The following is a 12,880-nucleotide window of genomic DNA, read 5'->3' as shown; positions in this document are numbered from 1 at the left end:
ATATATGGCAATTCATAATATTTTAAAATATTTAAATTAAAAGAGTAGTACCAAGTTACAATTAAAATTACGTGTTTTATAATAGGAATAAAAAGTCAGAGTAGTACCAAGTTACAATTAACAATCTAGAAAAAAAAAAATAGAGGAATCGTTTACTTTTCAAAGACAGTTATGTACTATTTTTAAACTTAACCATACACAAATTTCTCCAATAAACCAAGACAAATTAAATTTGCTCAGCATAGAAGGAAGGTGTTTGATACTTTGATCACATAACAACAAGAGAATAGCAACATGCTTCTTCTTTTCATGACACTTATTCTCACGTATCCTATGTTACAACTGGCAAGTGCCAGTACCGGGAACATAGCAAAGCCAGGCTGCCAAACACGATGCGGGAATTTGACTGTAGCCTACCCATTTGGTATCGGTGTAGGCTCCGGTTGCTCCATAGACAAGTCCCTTGACCTAACGTGCAACACGACTTACGACCCATCGAAGCTATTCATAGGATCAGGAAACATTGAAATACACAAGAGTTCATATTCTGAGTTGTGGGTCACCAATTTTGTTGCTCAAAGATGTTACGATCAGTCTGGGGTGTGACAGTTGATAACTACGCATGGATTAACTTAGGGTCGTTACCTTTCGCCTTTTCCCAAAGGAACAAGTTCACAGTCATCGGGTGCGATGATTTTGCTTTGATTACAGGGTCAAATGGAGGTGACTTCTCTAGTGGTTGTTTGGGATTATGTAGAAGATCGAATGACGTGCCTGGCGGGTACTGCTCGGGCATTGGTTGTTGTCAGACTTCTATACCAAAGGGTCTCAAAACTTATAATGTTACGCTTACCACCCTAAGTAACCATACAGGTGTTGTGTCCTTCAATCCTTGTGGCTTTGCGTTTCTGGGTGAGGAAGATAGTTTTCAGTTTCGTGGTGTACAGGATTTAACTAATGCTTCCGAGTTTTATTCGAGGGTTAAATCCATGGTGCCCACAGTGCTGGAATGGGTTATTGAAAGCAACCGGAGTTGCAGAGAGGCTAATGAGTGCAAGGGAAACAGCTCGTGCAGCGATACAGATATTGGTGGGTATCGCTGCAGCTGCAATAGTGGCTACGTAGGAAATCCTTATCTTGATCCTGGCTGCCAAGGTATGTAATTTCAAGTTCCGGGGTGACATTGTTTGGAACTGGTGTTTATGGGTGAGACTAAACGTGCCCCTCTCTCACAAAACATAAGAGAGGGCACAACACTAAAAAATACTTTTCCTCTTACATGGGGGGGTGGGGGGGGGGGGGTGTAGAGTACAAAGGGTTGGTTTAGACACATCTTGTGTTTATATATTTATGCCCATAGATGTTGATATTAGTTATAAACTAAAAGTAATTAAATTAAAACACATATATATTTGTCAACATCTAGGTTACACCTACATATATTTGTCAGCATCTTTATACAACTATACCTCTTGTTAATTAGTTGTTATCACTAAATATTTTATTATTTTGCAAATGAGATACATTAGTTAGTCTACCTACAATGAGCATAGTATATTCGTTTGCTATATATAATGCACACATGCTGGGGTGGATCTAGGCCACTTTTGTGGGTTCCTAGGAACCCATTCGGTTTAGAAAACATGGGAAAAAATAATGAGAACCTCTTATGATTTGAAAAAAAATAGTGAGAATCTATCAAAAGGAATCCAGTGAAAAAGGTTCTTAGATCCGCCACTGCACACATGCATTATTCTATTTAGATGACTTGTAAAAAACTTTGTTTTAATTTTTGAACATTTATCTTTCCTAGACATCAACGAGTGTGATGATAAAAGCAACCTCCGTTGTTTTGGGCGTTGCATTAATACAACAGGGAGCTACAACTGTACATGTTGGCCAGGATACACCGGTGATGCAAAAACACCTGATGGTTGTCGACCAATCTCTAATGGTTCAAAATTTCCAGTCATGGTATTCACATTAGGTGCGTGGTTCTTTATTAGTAACATCGGCCATCGGCCATGTTGAAACTTAATTACTTAGTAAATGGTCCAATATAGTTAGTGTTGTACCTATATATGTATGTGTGTGTGACGTGACTTACGCCTAGCAATATCTAAATGGAAAGATTTTTACATGTCTTGCCTTTGTTTATCTTTCCCAAACCTGATTTTTTTGCATTTTGTTTTAAGATAATAGCTAGTGATGAGATGATTTTTTCTTTTATTTCATATGTAGCTCTAGTGTTTGGTTTCCTGGCAACATTATTGGGGGTCACTGGAATTTTCTTTGGCATAAGGAAGAGGAAACTAATCAAGCTACGAGAAAAATTCTTTGAGCAAAATGGGGGTGTGTTTTTGAAACAAAAACTCAATGCTCCTGGGACTAGCGATGCAATGATTATGTTTAGTAGTGAACAACTTCGAAAAGCCACCGACAACTATTCTGAGGAGCGAATGGTTGGTCGGGGTGGTTTTGGTGTAGTGTATAAAGGCATTTTGCCTGATAAACGTGTTGTTGCAATAAAGAAGTCTAAACTAGTGGACAGGATGTTGGTTCAGTTCTGTTTACACATGAAGGAAAACTGTAAAATATACCTGTTATGGCAGACAGTGCGTTGGAGAATCCAGTAATGGAGTTCGACATGCTTGTCATCGTGATCTGGTTCCTCCTTAGGGTACTGACTAATGATGGGGACTTAGAAAACCTAAAAGGGATATCGGCTAGGAGAGGAGGTCGTTCGTGATGATGTTATGGCTAATGGGGTGTGTGTAATTGTGTAACTGAGTAATACTTAAACCTCCACATAATTCTCCTTATATAAGCACCCAGGAGGAAACCTAATTAGTTAATAAGAGTAATATGGTCCATCAACAATTACCAACTAATTATTTAATAGGTTCTAATATATTTTGATCTCTATAATGTAAATGATTATGATGGCTATAGATTAAATATTAATACCTAATATATTTAATCTTACATTCTCCCACTTAGCCGAGTAATCATTTACTATGAGTATTAGATAAGCCTGATCAGGAGTTAACACTCATTTTAGCCTTAAACAAGTACTATAGCAGAGAAATACAGCCGTTGAATCATTATGCGACTCAGGACCCCCATTAATCATACTATAGCCTTAATTTAAAACCTAATCGTCATGATCAAAATACGCGTAAGCCCTTTGTTTGACTTGTAACTTTATTTGTCTATATGCCATTATACCGGTTGAACATATTCTAATAGACATACAAAATCAAACTGAGGAAATTTCATTAATCATAAACATAAGCTAGTACAATATGCTCAAATAAGGTCTTTACTAAATCCCATATTCTGAACATGTTCTTCATAAACCTTAGGAGGGAGACATTTAGTCATCGGATCCACAAGCATATCCTTAGTACTAATATACTCGATACAAAGATTATTTTCCTCAACTCGTTCACGTACAAATAGATATTTCGTATCGAGTTATAAACCAGCTCTAGTCGAACTGTTACTGTTCGAGAAACTAACGGCAGCTGAATTATCACAGTAAAGCTTCAATGGTCTAGAGATGGAATTAACGATTTTGAGTCCAGTGACCAGATTTCTAAGCAACGTTCCATGACAGGTTGCGTTATAAACAGCAATGTACTCTGCCATCATTGTGGAAGTTGAGGTCAACTGTTGTTTATGACTCTTCCAAGAGATAGGGCCGCCTGCTAACATAAAGATATAGCCCGAAGTGGATTTCTTGTCATCTTTGCACTTGGCAAAGTCAGAATCAGAATAGCCCACCACTTCTAAATGATCACTTCTTCTATAAGTCAGTTTATAGTCTTTCGTCCCTTGCAGATATCGAAGTACCTTCTTAGCTGCTTTCCAGTGATCTAGGCCAGGATTAGTCTGATAACGGCCTAGCATTCCAGCAATATAAGCAATATCTGGACGAGTACAGACTTGAGCATACATCAAGCTCCCGACTACTGACGCGTAAGGTATCTGGCTCATTTGCTCCTTCTCAACCTCTGTTGTCGGACACTGGAATGAACCGAAAACATCTCCTTTAACTACTGGAGCGACGGAGGGTTTGCACTGTTGCATGTTATATCGTGTAAGGACACGATCTATGTAAGCCCTCTGGGAGAATCCTAAAATCCCTTTGTTTCTATCTCGGTGAATTTCGATGCCAATGACGTAAGAAGCATCTCTGAGATCCTTCATGTCGAAGTTATGCGAAAGTAACCGCTTCGACTCATGCAACAAGTCTAAACTATTACTTGCCAATAGAATATCATCTACGTAAAGGACAAGTATAGTAAAGTTACTCCCACTCATCTTGAGGTAGGTGCATTGATCCACTTGATGCTTCATAAAACCTTGCCTCTTCATGACTTCATCAAACTTGAGGTACCACTGACGTGATGCTTGTTTTAACCCGTAAATGGATTTCTTCAACTTACAGACTAGATGCTCCTGACCTCCAGGTTTAAAGCCTTCAGGTTGTTTCATTTAAACATCTTCGTCCAAATCTCCGTTAAAGAAAGCGGTTTTAACGTCCATCTGATGTAACTCCAAATCAAAATGAGCTACTAGGGCCATGACAATCCTTAATGAATCTTTACGAGAGACAGGTGAAAACGTCTCTTGATAATCAATTCCCTCTTTCTGAGTGTAGCCCTTTGCAACCAATCTCGCTTTGTAGCGTTCAACGTTCCCATTCGGATCCAGTTTTGTTTTGAACACCCATTTGCATCCTACGGGTTTGACTCCGTTGGGTAATTCTACCAAATCCCAAAAGTCATTTTTCTTCATGGATTCAAGCTCATCAATCATCGCTTTATTCCATTCAGAAGACTGATCACTGCTAATGGCTTCATTGTAAGAGATAGGATCATTGAGCTTTCCGGGATCCATTTCAGTCAGGTAGGTAACATAATCATCCCAATTAGTAGGCCTTCTTTGCCTAGATGACCTCCTGAGTGGATTATCGGGTACAGCGTTGTCTTGGTTATGAGCTTTTGATGTGCCTTCGTCATGAGGTATAATGGGTTCTGATTGTAGAGGTGAATTTGGAGTTGGTGCAGTAGCTTCAGGTGCAGTAGTTGCATTGGGTACAAGAGGAGTAATCGGAGTAATGGTAAGCGACGAGTCTCTCCCCTCCCCCCCCCCCCCCCCCCGCGTCTTATACTTCTTGCAATTCTTCGTAAGGGTTGGTACTGCTCCCACTGACCTTGAAATCCTCCAGGATCACGGCACGCTTGGTTTCAACAATACGGGTGACATGGGAAGGACAATAGAAACGATAACCCTTTGAGTTCTCAGGATACCCGATAAAGAAACAGGTAACTGTTTTAGGGTCAAGTTTCCTTAGGAAATGATTGTAAAGTTTTGCTTCAGCAAGGCAGCCCCATACTTTCATATATTTAAGACTCGGTTTCCTTCCTGTCCAAAGTTCATAAGGAGTTTTAGGGACAGACTTAGAAGGAACTCTATTGAGTATATGAACAGCTGGTTTTAACGCTTCAGTCCAGAGGAATAATGGTAAATTAGTGTTGGCTAACATACTGCGCACCATGTTCATAAGGGTACGGTTTCTTCTTTCAGCGACACCGTTCTGCTGAGGTGTACCAGGCATGGTGTATTGGCCCTTACAAAACTCATAAAATGGACCAGGAGCTTGACCCACATCAATATGTCTTCCATAATATTCACCGCCTCTATCTGATCTCACAACTTTAATCTGACGATCTAATGACTTTTCAACTTCAGCCTTATAATCTTTAAAAGTTGTAAGAGATTCAGATTTCTCCTTAATAAGATACAAGTACATGTAACGAGAATAATCATCAATGAATGAAAGTGATAAATGAAGTATGTCCTGTTATGCCAGCGATTTGGTAGGGACCACTAATGTCAGTGTGAATGAGTTCTAATAAATTAGAACTCCTAGTGTCACCTTTCTTATTCGCTAATGTCATTTTACCTTTAAGACATTTGACACATGTTCCAAAATCAGAGAAATCGAGAGGAGGTAAGACTTCATCCTTTACGAGACGATTTAATCGTTCTTTTGAAATGTGGCCTAAACGCTGATGCCACAACATGGATGAAGTCTCTAAGTCTCATTTCTCTTCCATCTTTGTGAGTGATTCATTAATGTTATATGACAACAAAGATTTGGAAAAGTTATCTTCTAGTTCTAATCTATAGAGACCACCATCCAGAATACCAGTACCATAAAGAACAGAATCATAGAGGATAGAGAGTTTGCGATGACCATGGGAAACAATAAAACCGTCCATGTCTAACTTTGGTCCTGATACAAGGTTCCGAGTTACCTCAGGAACATATAAGGTATCATAAAGTTTAATACATAAACCAGTTTTTCATAACTAATTGTAATGTTCCAATGGCCTTCACTTCTAATTCTCGATCATCCCCAACCTTAAGCGTTCTTTGGTTTCTTTCCAGCTTCCGGATTGAAAGGAATCCCTGAGTAGAATTGGTAACATGAACCATAGAACCAGAATCAAACCACCAAGAATTAGCAGGAACACTTAAATTATAGGACTCAAGTATCATAAAATAATCGTTACCTTTCTTAGCCAGCCACTCCTTAAAGTCAGGGCATTCCTTCTGCATGTGTCCTGTCTTTTTACAGAACTTGCAGCAGATACTGCCCAAGGAGTTCTTAGAGCTGGAAGGTGCACTTGTATTAGAATTAGGATTAGGCCTTTGGACTTTTGAAGCATCCTTCCTCTGATAATTGTTCTTCCTTTTCTTAGAATTGGAGGTAGTGAAGTTTGCAACATCAGTATGGCGATCCATCCTCATACGCTCTTCCTCCTGTACGCACATAGCGACCAGTTCACTCATTGTCCATTTGTCCTTTTGAGTGTTGTAATTGATCTTGAATGCTTCAAAGGACGAAGGAAGCGAAGTAATGATGAAATGAACAAGGACACCATCACTGATTTCCATTTCCAGCCCCTTCAGCTTATTGGCCATGTCATTCATCATCATGATGTGCTCGCGAATGCCGCTCCTCCCATCATACTTAGTTGTCACCAGCTTAAGAATATGGGTACTAGCGTGTGCTTTAGACGTCCCCTTGAACTGCGCCTCCACAGAAGCCAAGTAGGCTTTAGCATCTTCAGAATCAGGAATAGCTCCCCTGATAGCATTGCTTATGGACTGCTTCATAAACATGAGACACATGCGGTTACACCTAGTCCACTTTTCATGAAGTATCTGCTCAGCAGCAGTACTCTGAGTGGTAAGGTCCGCTGGCTTATTCTCCCTAAGAGCGTAATCAAAATCCAGCAGCCCAAGCGTAAGCATGAGAGCATCCTTCCATGCAGCAAAGTTATATCCAGTCAAAGATGGAATCCCCTGATTTGGTGCTGATAGTGGAAATAAGATGAGCAAGTTATGATACTAAGGAAGAAGTCCTAATGTGATCTAAGGGCACGCTAAACTAAGGCAGGCATAAATAATGACCATTTTACGTTATGAAGCTGTGATATTGTCTATTACTAACATCAAAATAATAGACTTAGTTAAAAAATTCTACTTAAACGAAGACAAAACAGCTTTGGCTAGAAGTGTAATCATTTAAGCATACGTGCAAAGTGGTTGTAACAAATCAGGTTTGGCCAGAAAATTGAAACAATCACTTTAGTTATGCACTTGTTAAGTATGCCATCTATGAAAGAATTAAATCAGCTTTGGCCAGATATTAAAACATTCATGCTTATGATGCACACTTAACATAGCTTTCGTAATACTTGAATGATAAGTAGATGTATCAAGTCAGCTTTGGCCAGAAATGATTCATCAGAAGCTCATTCAAGTTAAGTTATTTTGGTTTTGCAAAAACATTATCTGATTCTGATTAATTAACTAAATAACTACAAAACCAATTATTTAATAGCAAACTACCCGTTAGCGCGGATCGAACTAATATGAGATCTCGAGTCAGGTCTCGACTGAGTTATGAGATCTCGAGTCATGATGAGGTCTCGAGTCGCAACCACGGTCTCGAGTCGCAACCTTTATGGTCTCGAGTTGTGACGTTATGGTCTCGAGTCGCAACCTTTGTCTCGAGTTACGACGTTATGGTCTCGAGTCGCAACCTTTGTCTCGAGTTATGACGTTATGGTCTCGAGTTGTAGACCTTTGAGCCCTTATGATTTTGAGTCGAGACCTTATGGTCTCGAGTCGAGATCTGTTGGTCTTGAGTTGTGAAGGTTTTAAGGACCTGATGATTTCGAGTCGAGACCCTATGGTCTCGAGTCGAGACCCTATGGTCTCGAGTCGAGACCCTATGGTCTCGAGTCGTAATCTGATGATCTCGAAGCTTCCTGTCAACAGCTGTTAATTGTGATAACATAACTGAAAATTCAAAATCTAAGGGATTATGAGATATTATTTCCTGTTTTAAGATGATCTATGGTCTCGAGTCGTAATCTGATGATCTCGAAGCTTCCTGTAAACAGCTGTTAATTGTGATAACATAACTGAAAATTCGAAATCTAAGGGATTATGAGATATTATTTCCTGTTTTAAGATGATCTAATTTTATCAACATATTTCGAAATTGTAATCTGTTTATCTTTTAACAGTTTTCTAAAATCTTTAGAGGACAAAACATATCAAAACAGGAAAAACACTTAATAATCCGAATCATATTCCAAAACATAATAGAATTTTCGAATTTTCCTAAGAACATGATGAACCCTAAAAAAAATAAAACATAAAATTCTGGAACCCGAAACCTGAATTTTAATAATTTTTCTAAACAGACTTCGGTTAAAACATAATCCAGTTAATTTCGAATGAACATATGATTAATCTTTTTCCGAAAACAATGATCTCGAGTCGATCTTCATGGCTCGAAACCGGCTGTGACGGTTTTGAAGTTATAAAAAATCCGTTTTCCAAGTTTCAATCCCAGAATTATGGATACGAAAACAGAACTGACTAATCAACATATGCTCTGATACCACATGTTGGTTCAGTTCTGTTTACACGTGAAGGAAAACTGTAAAACATACCTGTTATGGCAGACAGTGCGTTGGAGAATCCAGTAATGGAGTTCGACATGCTTGTCATCGTGATCTGGTTCCTCCTTAGGGTGCTGACTAATGATGGGGACTTAGAAAACCGAAAAGGAATATCGGCTAGGAGAGGAGGTCGTTCGTGATGTGTTATGGCTAATGGGGTGTGTGTAATTGTGTAACTGAGTAACACTTAAACCTCCACATAATTCTCCTTATATAAGCACCCAGGAGGAAACCTAATTAGTTAATAAGGGTAATATAGTCCATCAACAATTACCAACTAATTATTTAATAGGTTCTAATATATTTTGATCTCTATAATGTAAATGATTATGATGGCTATAGATTAAATATTAATACATAATATATTTAATCTTACACAGGACGCAATCAGAACAATTCATTAACGAAGTCTTGATCCTTACACAAGTTATACATCGAAATGTGGTAAAGCTTTTAGGTTGTTGTTTGGAGGAGGAGGTCCTAGTACTAGTTTACGAATTTATCTCCAATAACACACTTTTCTATCACATTCATGATAGATCGAGTGGAAGGAGTTGGTTATCTTGGGAGAACCGGCTAAGAATTGCTATTGAAGCTGCAGGGGCCCTCGGATACCTTCATTCACAGGCCACTACACCTATCATACACAGAGACGTCAAGTCTACCAATATATTACTAGATCATAACTTCACCACAAAAATTTCAGATTTTGGTGCTTCAAGGTTAGTCCCATTAGATCATGATGAAGTCACTACTCTTGTTCAAGGCACCCTAGGGTACCTTGATCCGGAGTACATCTACACAAGCCAACTAACTGACAAGAGTGATGTGTATAGCTTTGGGGTGGTTCTTGCAGAACTTATAATCGGGCAAAAACCTCTTTGTGCAGATAGAACAAATGAAGATAAAAATTTAGCAACATATTTTGTCAAGGCCGTGAAAGAAAACCAATTATTTGAAATTGTTGAACCACGACTTTTACGGGAAGGAACTCTTGAGCAGTTGCAATTATCAGGTGATCTAGTAAAGAGGTGTCTTAACTTACATGGCAAAGACAGACCTACTATGAAAGAAGTTCAAAACTCATCCTTGGAGTCAACAAGAAACACATGATGAATCTAGAAGCTTAATTCTAGAAATTGAGCAATCTGACCTTTATGAAGTCCCACTAATCCCATATAGCTCCAATGAATGGGAATCCTACTCAGGTAGTGCTAAGATGAGCTTTCAAGAAAGCAAACCACGTTAAACTTTAGAGTGCTTAATATTTTGTCGATTTTATGAGAAATACAACTGTACTTTCCCCACAAATTGTTAGTGGTATATATCTCAATCTGTGTTGTCTTCTTGGTGTTGAGAGAGAAAAGAGTTTATCATGATTTATCCTTAGAAAGTTGTATGTACTGTCTCTACCTTGTTATAGTTTGTATAATATTGTTCATTAACCTTTTGGCTTTTTACAATGTTGTATTCATACAAACATATAACAATATATTTTGTTTCATTTATTATTTTATAATCCACTAGCTTATAAACACGTGTATCACACGGATTAAATATAAAAATCTTAGATTGAATAACATTTTAATATATAAGTGTTACAAACTCGTGTATTACACACGTAAAATATCAATAAAAATGTAAATCATACTTCTATACAATCCTGATCACATAGTTAAAAATAATAGTATAATCTAATTATTATGTTTTTTTCCGATTAGTATTAAAATAAGGATTGTTTAATAAAAAGATCCAATTATTTTATGTTTTATTTTACGATAATATTTAATAAAATACCTTGTATTTATCTAACAGTATTAATTAATAGTGCATCCTAATATGGTTATTAACATATTTAAATTGAATGTATTATATTAGTAAGGATGTGGATTAAAAAATATTTTAAAATAAAATGTAAAGTTGAAGAGGAGAATCACACGTTACAATAAGGCTATGTGTTATGGGGCTTGGTTGGGGGCTTGGATGAGAAAAAAGTGCTGCCACGTAGGTGACACGTATGCACACTTTTTTTCTCACTCAGAATTGCCCAAAAGAGGTGTGATGGTAGGGGCTTGGTTAAGGATTAAGTAATCATTGTTTAATTATTATTATAATTTAATATCACTAAATACACTTATAATTTAAAAAGTTAAAAATTCCATTAAATTTTAAATAAAAAAAATACAACTAAAACAAAAAAAAGGAAAAAAAAACATATTTTTAAAACAAAGAACATCAAAAATACAAATAAAATAAATATAACTAAGCCGACTCCTCTTCTGAGTCCGAGCCCAACTGTTGAGAATGATAACGCCAAACATGCTCAACCAAATCCGCACGAAGGGCGTTATAAAGGTCATCGGAACGAATTTCCGCGCGATTTCGAAGCCTCTGCTCATTGCTTATCGTAAAAGGAGGTCGTGGAACATCACCTTCATAGCTTTGGCATATCGTCTTACCTTCATCCTCCAAAAATCATATTATGTAGAATCAAGCACGTGTACATAACATCTCTTATTTTTTTTCTTTTGCCCACATACGTGCCGGATTGAAAATGATCGCCCAACGCTTCTTCAGAACCCACCCCAAATGCACGTTCGATGTCTTTTCTTGCGAACTCTTGTTTTTTGTGAAAAGTTTTCTTTTGTCGTCGTGTGGGTGTGAAAACGCGTTGACAATAGTGCCCCACTGTGGATATATACCATCGGACAAATAGTATCCATTCTTGTACTCTTGATCATTAACATAGAAGACTTGCCCAGGTGCAACTCCATCAACAATATCATTGAAAATCGGTGATGAATGAAAACTTTGATGTCGTTGTTGGATCCAGCTGTACCAAAGAAAGCATGCCAAATCCAAAGATCATATGATGCCACGGCTGACCTCGCCAAGCCTTTGGACAATTTCCCCATGACCAATGCATGCAATCGATGCTACCAAGCATACTGGGAAGACCGTGGACTTGTTCATGCACCTCGTATATTTGTTGAATGTCGCTCCATATTGGCCTCCTAAGATATCTCTTACCATATATTCGTATCACACCTATAGATAATAGTAATAATAATTTAACAGACTAGTATCGAAGATACTACTACTAACAATAACAACAATTAATAACATTTAAAATACTACCTTGGCAAAAATATTCAAGACTATCGCGCGATACTTTTTCGGACATTTTTAAGTATTCATCCCACGAGTCCGGTGAGGTCCCGTACGCAAGTTGGCGAATAGCCAACGTACATTTTTGTATACCCGAAAAACCGAGTACTCCCGTAGCATCACGTCTTTGTTAGAAAAATTCAAACGACTTTTGCAAATCTCCAACTACTCGTAGAAAAAGTCGCCGACTCATACGAAAACGTCGCCTAAAAAGATTTTCATTGTAAACCAGGCTTTCGGAAAAGTAGTCACGTACCAATAGATCATGAGCCGCTTCACGATCCCGGTCTAGATGAGGCCTTCTTGTTAAGGGTTGTGGACTTAAACCTTGGATTACTTCATTCATAAATTCGATTGCTAACTTGTCCGAGTCCACGATGACCGCGTCTTCTTCAGAATCTGAATCTGATGATGAGGATGAAAAAATCTGAAATGTTTGAATTGTATGTGTGAGAGATATGAGTTTAAATAGATCCTCAAAATAAAAAAAAATATTAACTTTTTGTTACCATCGACAGAATGCAACAACTTTCAAAAAATAAAGCAACAACTCATGCAACAACTTAATGTTCAAGTTTCAAAAAGGTCCAACTGCAAAATGCAATAGCTAATTCAAAAAATTACAAATAACTTCAAATAAAAAAATGCAAATAACT

At 37.8% G+C, this 12,880-nt stretch overlaps 1 pseudogene; it reads left to right on the top strand.

Annotated features, from left to right (window-relative positions):
- Positions 1 to 305: 305 nt before the first annotated feature.
- LOC110881637 lies at positions 306 to 10,433 on the top strand (annotated as a pseudogene).
- Positions 10,434 to 12,880: the final 2,447 nt, after the last annotated feature.

The sequence above is a fragment of the Helianthus annuus genome, chromosome 10 (assembly GCF_002127325.2).
Source record: "Helianthus annuus cultivar XRQ/B chromosome 10, HanXRQr2.0-SUNRISE, whole genome shotgun sequence".
Classification (NCBI taxonomy): Eukaryota; Viridiplantae; Streptophyta; class Magnoliopsida; order Asterales; family Asteraceae; genus Helianthus; species Helianthus annuus.
This window is presented reverse-complemented; position numbering and strand designations above follow the sequence as displayed.